Source organism: Pongo pygmaeus, chromosome 9 (genome assembly GCF_028885625.2).
Source record: "Pongo pygmaeus isolate AG05252 chromosome 9, NHGRI_mPonPyg2-v2.0_pri, whole genome shotgun sequence".
Taxonomy (NCBI): Eukaryota; Metazoa; Chordata; class Mammalia; order Primates; family Hominidae; genus Pongo; species Pongo pygmaeus.
This window is the reverse complement of record NC_072382.2, coordinates 61,808,466-61,823,257: the sequence shown is the minus strand read 5'-3', so window position 1 is coordinate 61,823,257 and position 14,792 is coordinate 61,808,466. Positions and strand designations below refer to the sequence as shown.

Below are 14,792 nucleotides of genomic sequence, written 5' to 3'. Positions count from 1 at the left end.
AAATTAGAAAACACAGTAAGTTATAATTCAGACCTATTTGAATTAGCAACCTGATTATAATCATCAGTCCGAAGAAGTCAAGTAACTGGAAAAAATGGAGACAACACAAAGAGGCCTGGAACATTTCATCTTATACCTTTCTTTTCTCACACTTTGTCTTATTCCCCTTTCAACTGTCTTATGTACTATAAGAAAATATCATTTTGAAATTTTTTCATTAGTAGGAACCTCAAACTTACTCTTTCACTGACATCTTTTGTTGTTTTTTATCTTAAATTCTATTCCTCTCTTCTTTGATCAAACCCTCCCAACTATTGAAGTCATTACCATAAAAAAAAAAGGGACAGTTAAAGTATCCAAGTAAGAAGGGAAGAATCTCAGCCTACATTTCAGTTTTATTTAAAAGGGTTTTAAAAAAATCAGCTACTCAGGAGGCTGAGGTGAAAGGATCACCTGAGCCCAGAAGGTCAACGCTGCAGTGAGCCATGATTGTACCACTATGCACTCTAGCCTTGGTGACGGGATGAGACCCTGTCTCCAAAAAAGAAAAAGGTTTAAAAAAGAAAACAACAATAATCTGTGAGAGTGCATTTCCCTCTTCTTACAGACAGGCACTAACTAGGACACCAACATCATCCTCCGTTTGTTCTGAGTATCTCCTTTGACCTACTTTGGACTGACTTCCTCAAAGCCCATTTTCCCACTGGCTCATTACAAAATCTGAAGGAATGATTTGGAAGGAGACAGCTTAATGCTAGGAACCAGCATCAAGGGTATTTAGCCTTCTTCAGGCAAGGGTTCCTGGCTCTTGGGACCCAACATTCGTGGTGACCTATGCAAACACCAGAGAGCTACTCAGAAACAAGCACTCTGAAGAGGACAGAAAAGAACCCCCTGGTTTTGGGAGGGGATATATTAATCTGCCTGATACCATAACTTTACATATTTTTTTTGAAGGACACTTTCCACATTTTATTTAAGTCTTAAGAATAACTTTAAAGCCAGGCATGGTGGCTCATGCCTGCAATCCTAACACTTTGTGAAAATTACTTGAGCCCAGGAGTTCCAGACTAGCCTGGGCAACAAGGTGAGACCGCATCTCTACAAAAAATTTAAGACTTAGCCAGATGTGGTGGTGCACACCTGCAGTCCTAGTTACTCCGGAGGCTGAGACAGAAGAATTGCTTGAGCCCAGGAGTTCGAGGTTACAGTGAGGTATGATCATGCCACACTGCGCTCCAGCCTGAAAGACAGAATAACACCCTGTCTCTTAAAAAAAATTTTTTTAATTAAAATTAAAATGTTTAACTTTAATCACAGAATTCCATATCTATAATCCTATTTGTTTTTTGATGTTTCACTTAAATGCATGATTTATTGAACAAAGTCTGTAAAAGAAATGTTTACCAACAGCAGTTAACTTTTAGTAGGAAGCCATCTCCTCCACTACTCCATCACCATTTAAAAATAAACAGGTATCAATTCACTTAACTAGCCTTAAAAAAAAAATAAGCAGGTATCAAAACAATCATGAACTTACTTTTTGGCACCCATGCCACTTCAAAAAGTAAATAAATTTTACTGGCAACAATATTCTATATACTCACTATTCTAAACAACAGGAATCAGCAGTCTTTCACAAGCAAAGTGGATAAAGCATGCTCTGTACTTTTTAAGATTCATTTCTTGAAACATGTTTCCTCGTATGCCATGCTTTTATATCTTGTAAAACCTGAATTTCACTGACTACTCCCAGTTGATGCCTAAAAGTGCTACACTGTCCCTACTGATTTGGCCTAAAATATAATAAACAAATGTTAAACACATTTTTTACAAATGTCCAAGCCATGCACAATAGCTAGAATTCTTTAAATGTGACAGTTCTTGGCACTGTGAGATTAAGATATTAACATGTACAAAAGATTGTTGGTTTGATTGTTATATAAAAGATTGTTGCAACTTTGAAGTCCAGTATAATAAACTGTTTTACCTCTACTCGCTATGGACATTTCTTTGGATGTCTTAACTCTTGAAACACGATCTTAGTATTACAAGAATTTTGCCATACTGCTACATGCATTTACTTCCACTCATATTAATTTTTAAGACAAATTAATTGTTGGGATTTTTGGATATTTAGGTTCACGCCTAATCTTTGCTGTGTCCTATCTTCATACTTTGTCTACAGACACCATCATCTACTGGCTACATGTAAATTGTAAAGAGCCATCCACATTGAAAGATTCCTCCTCCAACAAAACATCACTCTGGGAACTGCCTATCATAGAATCAAAAACCTCTTTCCCTCTCAAAATTCTAAGAAGCCACAGGTCAGAATATCCCTAAGAGCATTCACTGTGTGCAGGTAACCAATACAGGCATCACCTCTCACCAAAAAGGCAACATTTTTGTTAAACTTGGGTACCAGATATTCGAGGCAACAGATCACCAATAAGTAATCAGTCCCAGTGATGAAGTGTCCTGGGTTTAATTCTAACTCTGCTATTCTCTAGCTGTGGGACCTAAGGCAAATCACTTTACATGTCTAATCTTCAGCATCTGTAAAACAGAGATAGGAACAAAATCCTGTGAAGCAGGTAAAATGAAATAATGCATATGAAGTGCCAAGGCATGCTGATTAATAAATGTCAACCATAATAATAACTATTATTTTTGTCATGCAGTTAAATGGTCTGAATTAGTGTTTTTTACTCAAGTATAAAGATTTGCTAAGCTCAGGAGTAGCTGTAATAATTATAGTCCTAGTTACACTTCAGACCAACCACATGACCTCTGGGACTTGGTATCCAAACATTGTGAATCAAGATGAAAGCTGGGGTTCTGGAAATAGTCTCTGGATCTGAGCAGCAACTACACAGGTAATTTACATAAGTAAAAACCCATCAAGCTGTACATTTAAGATCTGTACACTTTTCTGTACATATATGAATTATACCTCTAGAGAATATATAAATTAAGTGGCTCCCTGCTGTTTATAGGATTCCGTAGTTTCTTTACATACTATGCAAAGCCCTCCAGGTTTTATGTAGTATGCAAAGTCATCCAGTTTGATTTGTGTTGTTCACCATGCAAAGCCTCATTTTCCACTACTTGAAACCCTTCGGCCAATTGTCCTTGCTCTCTTGATTTCACTCACTCATTTGTTCAGTGATCATGTATGGAGCACCTACTAAGTACTCCATAAAGACAAGGTCTCTACCTTCAGAGTCCAGTGCCTTTTATACAACCATCAGTAGTTGAGGTATTACTGGGGGCAAGAGGGATTGGGGCATTTTAAATCTATACCCAAGCCAAAAAACAGAAACAGCATGAAGTGCCAATACCATGCTTGTTCAGAAGGCAAGAGAAGTTAGATAGTTAATACTACAGTTATGTACAGAACTATTTATGTGTTCACTTATCAACACAGAGCCTCAGCAATTTGCCAGAAAACAGTCTCTCTCCTTAAGTTATAAAAAGTTACCAACCACAGCCCAAAAAGGATGTTCTGTAGCAGAAAGAAAAAAAAAAAAGAGGGAAAAAAAGCAAGCACAGTATTGCACTGAGCTAGACAGTAACAGTTCAGGCAAGGATAGGGAAGGAGGGCGGACCCAAGGGCTCAAAAGAGTACACTGAGGGGAAAGGAAGGGTGGAGGATGGAGAGAGCACATGTTTCCTGATAGACATGAAAGGATGTGTGCAGAAGAATCCTAGTCAAAAGACAGGGAATACCCCCATTCAAAGGGCAGCATGCCTTCCCGGTAGTATGGAAGGGAAAATGAACTTCAGTTTCCTTGAAGTTGTCAGGAGATGTGGAGAAACATTTAGGATTAGGGAAGCTATCACATTCAGACAGAGATAAAATCTGGTCTGGCAAGCCTGGGTAACATAGCGAGACCCCCATCACTACAAAAAATAAATTAACCAGGCATGGTGGCAGGCGCCTATAGTCCCAGCTACTCAGGAGGCTGAGGTAGGAGACTGAGGTAGGGGGATTGCTTGAGCCCAGAAGGATGAGGCTGCAGTGAGCCATGATGGCACCACTGCACTCCAGCCTGAGCAACAAAGCAAGACCCTGTTTCAACCCCCGCCTCAAAAAAAATCGATCTGGGTAAGTTTGTCCGAAGCCCCTAATAATGCCAAAGTATAATATTATGCTGGGATAAGCAGGATAATCCTGCTTACATGCCACTAGACTGCGTAACAGGAGCTCGGGCTGGCCTCCTAAGGAGAACTGCCAACTCAGTATCTCCCCATTCAAAGAAGCCACGTTAAGGAGGAAAAGAAGAAGGAAGGAGAGAAAAAGGGATGAGTTGCCCTTCCGCCTTCAGTGGTAAGGAGTCACAACTCACTTTCTTCTGACACCAAGCTATTGGTGAGAGTGTAGTTCCCAAACACTGCCACAGAGTGGTGCCTGGTCTACACACTGGGACTGGTAATTTACTGGAAATTCTAGGAAACTCAGTGAATCCAGCACATTGGTTAAGTCTACCACCCTTGCATAGAAAAAGGATAGGCTAGCTCTAAGGTACCACTGGGGAGTTGTAAACAGATGGAGGGCAGTTCTGAGCACAGCATCACTCTCAGGAAAGTCATAGGAGTTCTCTAAAACCATAGGGTATAAAAAAGGGAAGGGAAAAGGAAAGGAGAGGATGGAAACAGATAAACAAGTGTAGGAAAACCCTGAAAAATACTGAATCTGGGCAACGTGTATATGGTTGTAGGTTCTCTGGACTTTTGTATATATTTGACAGTTTTCATATTAAAATTAATTTTTTCTAAATCTGGTGGTAGCACATAAGGAAAGAGACAGTGATCCTTTTTTAACCTGAGCTTTCACATCACTCTACTCAAGACTACATCATGTAGAAGGCTGATACTTTTTCTTGCTCAGAATATTTTCCAGGTTTTTTTTCACTTTTCCCCCCTCCCTCTTTTCTCCCTTCCTCCTTTTCTCTTAACAACACATACATCTTATCTACTTTGTCTTTTATTTTTTACTTTTATTGTCCATTTCTTCCCCGACCCAACTAGAAAGAAATTCCATGAGGGCAGGGACTTTGTCAGAGAAGTAAAGTGACCTGCTTAGTGCTTAAACATCAAATAACTTTGCTAATCTGCCTCTCTGAAAGTAAAACACACTCACACTCATCTTCCATTCCTGATTCCACTGATCCCATCGAAAGTGACATATCCATTGGCTGGGCATGGTGGCTCAGGCCTATAATCCCAGCACTTTGGGAGGCCGAGGCGGGTGGATCACCTGAGGTCAGGAGTTCGAGACCAGCCTGGCCAACATGGTTAAAACCCCGTGTCTACTAAAAATACAAAAATTAGCCAGGCGTGGTGGCGGGCACCTGTAGTCCCAGCTATTCAGGAGGCTGAGGCAGGAGAATCGCTTGAACTTGGGTGGCAGAAGTTGCAGTAAGCCAAAATCATGCCACTGCACTCTAGCCTGGGCAACAGAGAGACTGTTTCAAAAATAAAAATAAATAAAATTCATAAAATTTCAAATTTCTCATTCCCTTATTGGCCTATAAAACAAAGAGTAAATGTACCACACACACACACACACATACAAACAACAAAAACCAAGACTAACAAATTTACTTTCTTTTCTTCTCCTTCTTGAGCTCCTGCTCAGCTCACCCCTTACCCCCACACTACACACAGATATCAGGTCATGAAACATTCTAGAGGCAAAATTCTGTGATTCTCTGCTCCCTTCCAGTTTAAGACAGCATTTCCCTATTATTACTTCTATCCATAAAACACGTACTGTTTTTTAAATTATGATAAACCAAAATGAGATTTCATTAACTTGCTTCCTATTAATAGATGGATTTATATCTTTACTGGAGACAACATGATGAGAAGAAAACACAAGGGCTCTGGAGTCGGAGAGCCTGAAATCTAAATCCAGAAGCCATCCTACTTGCTAGCTGTTTGAGTCCTTGGGTAAACTAACACATCTCTAACTCCATTTCCTCAACAGAAAAGGGCAAGAACGGCTAGTTTAGGGAAGGCATATTCCAATGCCCACTTCAGATGTGGCAGCAAAGAAGTTGTAAGAGAAAAGGAAAAACTTCCCAGGGAGCTGCTCCCACTTCCAGGGAGTAGGGGGAAGCTCACAAAGTTGCCCCTCGGGATCTAATAAGGGCCACAGGTCCCCAGTGACTGCTATGTAGCCTCCATTCTCCTCTTCCAGGACAGAAGCACTGGCTGAAGCTATCCTGTCCCTAGTCCCACCACTGTATCTCTGGTGTGTGGGGCTGCCTAGGGAGGCAGCAGAATTGAGGGAGTCTGAGATGTAAGTCAAATAGACCCGGACACAGTTCTATCAGTTTGCCAGCTGTGGGAAACTAGAGCAGCTCACTTAACCTGTTTGAACCTCAGTTTCCTTGTCTATGAAATGAAAATCACACCAACTTTGCAGGATTGTTGTGAAAAGTTAAAAATACTCTATGTCTATGTGGAGTACAAAGCACAACAGATGACACACAGTAGGCCCTTAATAAATTATAGCTGATAAAGCCCAAATCACATCTTGCTTTCTTTGCAATGCTTTCAACACTCCAACCAGAAAACAACCTCAATATTCTCTTACCCTTAAAGTGACAACAGTTTGGATTTTTCTCAACTTCTGTCTTATTAGTAATAAGTTGTGATTTGGAAAATACATATACCAAGCTTAATATACACTATATAATTGCTACTTACAATTTCCTTTTACAATTGCTTATCTTTTCATGTATGTGTGTAAGTGAATGTATGAATAACTGAAACATTGAGTTAAACTCAATGGGTATAAGCATAAAACTTTCCCTCCAAGCTCCTCTGTGGGAAAGTTTTTCCTTGTTCCTGAATGAAATCTAAGGCAAGTCTCATAATTTTTTAAAATCATTCTTTGACTATAAATATATTTAGGCCAAACACAATGGTTCATGCCTGTAATCCCAGCCCTTTGGGAGGCAGAGGCAGGAGGATTGCTTGAGCCCAGGAGTTTGAGACCAGCCTCAGCGACATAGAGAGACCCCTATCTCCACAAAAACGGGGGAAAAAAAGTTTAAATATCCTTCAGCCCCAAGAACACCATGGTTTCAATAACTGTCTTAATTGCAGTAATCAATACTCATCTAAATTGAAGCTTCTCCCCTTCCTGACGGAGCTGAGAAGTCTAGTTGGGCTGGGGGATGTGAGGGGTCCTGTCATCATCTCTCTCTCCCTGCTCTGCATCTCTTCTACCCACAACAAGGCTGTCTCTGGCTCCTTCAGGGTGGGAACTGAAGGAGTGGGAAAAGCTATGGGGGTGTCAAAAGGCCACACCAAATTAAGTGTGATGTTCATACCAACTTTTTCATGAGGGCCCTCCATACTCAATTCCCAGAACTTAAGTGAGACCTGGCCATTTAAAACTCCAACCCTCAATCTCTGGGGTTTCCATGGGTACCTCCCTCCTGGTTCATGTCACCTTCTAGGTGGCCGAGCACAGTGTCCCTTTCTAGATGGCTTTAAGCTGGTTTCACCCAGCAGCCTAAGGAAACACTAATGTCTTTCCAAGTACAAAGTGCTAACATACAGCCCTCTCTGTGCTCTGCTGCCTCAGGGCTACTGATCCATAGATTCGTATACTAAACCTTTCATTCCCCAAACTCAAGGGGATACACGTCAAATTCTCAGAATGACTCCATTAGAGCCTCCCTCATCATTTGGCTTAAATGAAAGGGGCTTAAGGAGAAGCATCTTTCTCCTCTCCTCCACTACGTGTGGAAGCAGGAAAGGATACCAAACATACAACATACTAATAGCTCTTTCCAAAAACATTGTCTTAGAGAACCCTTAATAATCTCAACACTTTTATTCCCTACAGGTAGGTATGGGCTACATGTGCAAAACCAGTTTAAGGCTACCCACTATGCAAGTTCTTGGAATATGAGGATAACTTGGCACCTACTGTTTTATTCTGTCTTTTGGGTTTCAAAAGAAGCTAAAATGAATTAGAGTTCCAGTTAAAATTGTGTTATATGTATGTCCCAGGACATATAAAACTCGATTTACATGCTCAAGGTTTTTAAAACTTTCCTGAAGCTAAGTAATATACTTGCACACAGATCTCAAAGTAGGGGAGGACTGCAGTGGGGAGAGAAGAATTAATTTCCCCAAGCACAATAAGGACCTAGTTAGCCATTGGTAGCCTCCATTTTCTAAAACAAGAGCAGAGCAAATTCCTCTGGTAACACTAGAGAAGACTGCAGCAACTTCAGGCAGCTGTGAGCCAGAGCTGGGCTCCTCCTTGTGTCACTTTTTAGCAGCAGCTGTCATGTCACAGAGAACCTTTGTTCCCTGCAACATCCCCCCTTATTTTTTTGGTCAAATGTTTCCAATATGCTTGATATTCCTTCACTAAAGTACAGTTTTTGACTAAAATTAGTATTTCATTTAATCTAACACGTACAATTACATATGTCTATAATTTAATCCCCAGAACTCTAATGCAGAATAATAAAAGCTACACTAAATCCAGTAATCCTTTTAGTTCCTTTTTAACAAAATTTAGTGAGGTCTTCAGTGTTGCCAATTGTCTCAGACTGCCTAAAGCAACCATATGCCTTCATTTGCCTTCCATACATTTTCAGCTAATATATATGTATTACCTCACATATAGTATTTAGTTGCAAATGAATGGGCCTGGTATGTGCCAGCAGAAAGTATAGTACAAAGTCAACTTACAAACTGGTTCTATCACAAAAGTCTGTTTATAAGTTATTTGGTGTTTTTTCCTAAATTGCAGGTATATTCAGAGGCCAAACCACAAAAGCTACTACTGGATATGGCCCTGCCAGTATCAGCCCCAAGTTCTAACCTCTGAAGCAGGGTAATTTTTCCTAAGAAGAAATGGGAAGAGAATTTCTTTTCCTTTTCCAGAGGACAGAGCCAGGCCTAAACAAAACTTGTATAGAGGGAAAGCTTGTCTTTGGGGTACCACTTGTATACTCCAGCCTTCTCAGCCTGACCCAACTCCCCACTCCAATAGCCTTCCTTGGGTTTATTAGCCTTCTTCTGAAAACATTCTAAGTACAAAAACACTGTATCTCTCTTCCCACTGTCCCCAAATTAAAACCCTCAGGAGATATTCCTTGAATTCCCAAATTAAAACCCACAGACACAATCCCACTAGCAGTGTTTGGGGGTTCCAATTTTTCAATATCCTCACCTAGACCTGTTATTAAACTCAGTCTTGGCCATGCGCGATGGCTCACACCTGTAATCCCAACACTTTGGAAGGCTAACACGAGAGGATCACTTGAGCCTAGGAATTCGAGACCAGCTGGGCAACACAGTGAGACCCCCATCTCTACAAAATATTTAAAAATTAGTCAGATGTGGTAGTGCGTAACTGTAGTGCCAGCTATGTGAGAGGCTGAGGTAGGAGGATCACTTGAGCCCAGGAGTTAGAGGCTGCAGTGAGCTGCGAACGCACCACTGCATTCCAACCTGGGCTACAGAGTGAGATCCTATCCCCCACCGCCCCCCTACCAAAAACAAAAAGAAGAATTTTTTTTTTTTTTTTTTTTTACAACAGACACCCTATGGATGTAAAATAATCTCTCACTGCAGTTTTAATGTGCATTTCCCTAGTGGGATGTTGAGTACCTTTTTGTGTGCTTATTGGCCATTTGTATATCTTCTTTGCAGAAATGGCTACTCAAATCGTTGCCCCTTATTAAATTTTATCTTATCATTGAATGTAAGAGTACTTTATATATTCTGGATATAAATCCCTTATCAGAAATATGATTTACAAATTTTTTTTTAATGGTTTTCATTCATTCCTTCATTTATAGAGATGGGATGCCACTATGTTGTCCAGGCTGGTGTCAAACTCCCAGGCTTAAGGGATCCTGCCATCTCAGCCTCCTGAGTAGCTGGGACTACAGGCATGCATCACTGTGCCCAGATGATTTGCAAATATTTTCTCTCATAGCCCCCTTCTTATAAAGCCTTCCTGCCATAAGTGAGTACATAGTTCCTAAATCTCAACTGTGGGGCGAAGTCTTATTACCCACCAACAACTCTCCACAATTCCAATTCCACATACCCAGGATTTTGGGTAATACCTGCTCCTGTGCCATCAATCAGTTGTACTAGCCTCCCACTAGGTGGCTGTTCTACTGGGCTGACTGCTGATCTAGAATGAAACTTCCCTCACTGTAACTATCCCTCTAACATCCCATTCCCTACCCTGAGCTTTTCCTATCACACTGAGCTTCAGCCTATACCATGCCCTAGCATAGTTCACTTGTCCCAGTATGTGAATTTACCCTTTTTCATCAAATCTAAGATGGCACTGATTGTAAGACCATCATTATTTTATATGCCAAGATAAAAAAAATGCCGGGTGCAGTGGCTCACGCCTATAATCCTAGTACTTTGGAAGGCCAAAGTGGATGGATCACTTGAGGTCAGGAGTTCAAGACCAGCCTGGGAAACATGGTGAAACCCAGTGTCTACCCAAAATACAAAAATTAGCAGGGCATGATGGCACATGCCTGTGGTCCTAGCTATGTGGGAAGTTGAAGTGGGAGGATCCTGGGAGCTCGGGAAGTCAAGGCTGCAGTGAGCCGTGATTGTGCCACTGCACTCCAGCCTGGGTAACAGAGGAGACCCTGCCCCCTCCCCACAACCAAAAAAAAAAAAAAAAGCAGAAAAAGGAAGAGGAAAAAAAAACTGCTACCAATACACTCATGACATGCCTTTGATTATGAGGCATCTCAATTTCAGATATACTAAAATGTACGGGGAGAAATGTGATGAAATACAATAGTTCTAGACAACCGTATTGGTAAGGTTAGTTTTTGAGACAGAATATCTCATTTTGTCGCCCAGGCTGGAGAGCAGTGGTGCAATCTCGGCTCACTGCAACCTCCGTCTCCCTGGTTCAAGTGATTCTCCTGCCTCAGCCTCCCGAGTAGCTGGGATAACAGGCACCCACCATTTTACAGATGAGACCATTGAGGCTCAGCAGTTTAATAATCTGCCAAAGGTCACAAAGTGGAACTGGGATTCAAATCAGGTCTAACTCCAATGCAATACTCCTTCCATTACACTTTCTTTAACCTGCCATACTAACATAGCACATAGCCTGTGACAGTTTAAAAAAAAATCCTGGTACCCCTTAAAATAAGTGATTCATTATTTTTTTAAATTATAAACTGCTACTGCCAAATAGAAAAGTAAAGTCATTTCACTAAAAATGGAAACGCCCCATTTGTAAGTTACGAGTAAAGGTGTAAGCAGGTCATTTTTTTTAAATACACAAAGATACTGTTTGATCCAGCAATTTCAATTCCAGAAACTTATCCTGCCGATAGGTCTGCACATATAAGAAATGATATGTACAAGGTTGTTCATAGTGAAATGTCTTTAAAAGACTGGAAACACAATGTGCTTCAGCAAGGACAATGTCATTCAGCAAATGCCTGGTTAAATTATGAAAGGTTCATTCAATATGAATATAACCATTAAAAAAAGGAATGACTTCATGCATTAATATACAGCAATCTGCAAGATACTGTGTTAAATACCCACAGTTTATGTATTTGCTTTATGTGCACAAAATATCTCTGGAAAGACACACAAAAAACTGATTAACTTTACCTGTGGGTTTAACTGGGTTGCTAGGAGATATGGATGGAAGGAAAACAATTCTTGTAGCTTTCAAATTTGAAATACGTGAATGAAAGAAGGAACCCAAGAGTTTTGAAAGACCTAGACAGATTAAACATAAACTCTTTAGTAATAAAAGCTAGATTCTAGTCCCAGCTATACAAACAACTAGCTCAGTGCTCTTAGATGAGTAAACCTCTTAAACCTCTTTCCTGGCTCTCAGCTATAAATGAGGAGTTTGCCCTTCATGACCTTTTTAAGACACTTTCCAGCTATATAATTTTATTATGACACGTTTAGCTCCTACAATATGCCAAATATAATTTATAGGTGCTATCAAGGACTTCCTTGTTTTAAATTTGTGGAATACAGAAAAATATCAGATTTTAAAAGAGGAAGATTTGCATGAAGCCCTACCTCTGCTACTTTATAGCTGTGGGATTTGCAGTAAGTCACTCCTCACTGACACCAAATTTAATTACTTGCAAAGCTGAGAGATACTTTCAAGAGTTTTTTAAAAGGAGTAAAACGTGAAAATTTTCTGTACTTTACAGCTCCACATGAAATGTGAACTACTGCACACAGACTCCCCCTTCAGGTGCTATGAAGTAAAGAGCATGTATTTTGGAGGCAGGCAGACCCACATACCCCGCTTAATTGCTATATCATTTTGGGAAGGTTATTTAATCTCTTAAGTCTCAATTTCCTCACCTGAAAGATGAACATAATGATTCTTACTTGAAAGGGCTATTGTGAAGATTAAATGATATTAAGTACTCAGTACACGGCTTAACTAAAAATCAGCATTCAAAAATTGGCTCTTTTCCTTTCCAAACTTAGAAATGGAAGGGTGCCCCATAAACAGGTAGGTAACCAACTCACTTCTAGTTGTAACTTTTGCTTCCCAGAGTCTAGACTGTTACTTCCATTTTCACTTCCTCTCCCCTCTATCCCTTGTTACCTACCAACATCCTATATCCCAATTTCATTTCTCACCTCTTCTAGAACAGAGAATGGTCTGTAGAAGCAAAACTAGAATTAAAGGGGGTGATTTCCACAGCCTATGTTCTATTACTAAACTGCTAAAACTGCCACAGGAATCTTCCCTAGGTTCACTCACCACCCCACTTAATCTACAAATACTAACTGAGCACCTACAATGTGCCAAGCATTGTGTCAGGAGTTGAGTATCTAATCCCAGGCTCTCAGAGGGCTGGCAGTTTCTTGAAGTATTGACCATCAATAAATAAGCAAACATAATACATCAGAGGTGATAGGAACTCTGAAGAAAAATGAAGGGGGCTGGCAACAGCAGGAGTTGGAGGGGAGGATATGATACTGCATAAGATAGCCAGAGAAGGCTCCACGCACAATGTGACATTGGAGAAGGGAATCCTGGATCAACTGAAGGAGTGAGCCATGCTGTGATCTAGAAGATCATTCCAGGCAGAGGGAACATTAAGTTAAAGGCAGTGCGGTGAGACTACTGTAACATGTCTGAAGAACAGCAAGACAGCCAGTGTAGCTACAACAACAAACATGAGAGAGTGGTTAATGAGTTCAGAAAATTAACAGGGAGGCAGGCGGAGCCTTGCAGGCCACAGTGAGGACTTCAGATTTTATTCAAAGTGAAATGAAAACCACTAGAGGGTTTGAGGCAGATGAGTAAAATGTTCTGACTTTCATATGAAAAGTAATACTGGCTGCAGTCAGAAGACTGGATTATAGGTCAAGGGTGAAATCAGAGAGACTACTTAAGAAGCTATTACAATAAATCATGAAAAGAAAATTGCTGCTTGAAGGGAGGTGACTGGAGTGGAGGTGTAAAGTGGCCAGATCCGTGTTTACTTCCAAAGGAGGGCCAATAGGATTTGCAGATAAACTGGATGTAGATATAGAGTCTGTCAGAAAAGACTCAAAGATGATGCCAAGTTTTTCTGCCTAATTAACTGTAAGAATGGTGATACCATTTATTGGGCTGCAACAGGCTGGTGGGGTAGAGAATGGAGGCAAGAATACAGAGTGGTTTTGTACATGTTCTGTTAAGACACTTATTAGACACCTACAGAAATGAGTCTGGGATTCACTGAGAAGGTGGGGCTGAAGACAAATTTGGGAGTCAGGAGATAGATGGTATTGTCACAAGATGAATCAGACATAGAAAACAACAGAGACTGGGACCTGGGGTACTCCACTGTTGGGAGGTTAGGAAAATGAGAAAGATCTAGGCAAGGAAACTGAGAAGGAGCAGCTAAAAGTAGGAAGAGAACAAAGAAAATGGTAGCCAGGAGGCCAAGAGAAGAAAATAATTTAAGAAGGAGTGAAAGATAAGGGTTGCTGATAGGTCAAGTAATCATAATAACAGTGACAGCAAGCACTTACATGACATTTACTATATACCAGGCACTGCTCTCTCTCTACAGACAAGGAAAAAAAGAACTGAAAGATTAAGTAGGATGACCATATAAGTTACTGACAAACTGGGACTCAAAGAGGATGCTAATAATAATTACATCAGGACAACAGGCATAAACTAGGACTTTCCTAGGCAAGTAGACATATGGTCACCCTAAGGTTATGCATCTCTCTTAGGCATGGAAGGAATTCTTGTTTCTTATTCAGTGTTCTAATTGTAACCTATTGTGTGGCTACTGCTTTCCTTCCCAGCCTTGCATGCAATGGACAGACGGGTTCTGATATTTCCTTTCAAAAGGATTAGCCAAGAACCATCCCACAGAGGAAATCAAAACAGTGTGTGCATACACACTGCTTCTGATACTTTTTTCAAAACTCCGTGGGAAGGATTTTTCACTGATTCGAGGAGAAACAAATTTAAAAGCATTTTAGGCCAGAAGCAGTGGCTCATGCCTGTAATCCCAACACTTTGGGAGGTCAAGGTGAGAGGATCGCTTGAAGCTAGGAGTTTGAGACCAGCCTAGGCAACATAGCAAGACCTATAAAAAAATAACTTAAAAATTAACCCGGTGTGGTGGGGTACACCTATAATCTAGCTATTCTGGAGGCTGAGGCAGGAGGACCGCTTGAGCCCAGGAGTTTCAGGCTACAGTGAGCTATCATCAGACCACTGCACTCCAGCTTGGGCAACAGAGCGAGAATCTGTCTTT

At 40.7% G+C, this 14,792-nt stretch overlaps 1 protein-coding gene across 5 annotated transcripts in view; it reads right to left on the bottom strand.

The window, feature by feature from the left end:
* The window catches only part of RRAS2 (RAS related 2), an 81,213-nt gene that overhangs the window by 18,995 nt on the left and 47,426 nt on the right, over positions 1–14,792 (bottom strand). The window contains exon 1 of one of the 5 annotated variants that reach the window (XM_054439393.2): positions 1,144–1,243. The exons of the other annotated variants lie outside the window; for them this stretch is intronic. The gene's annotated coding sequence lies outside the window, so the exon portion shown is untranslated. Of the gene's footprint in view, positions 1–1,143; positions 1,244–14,792 lie in introns of those variants that run through there. 5 annotated transcript variants of the gene reach the window in all.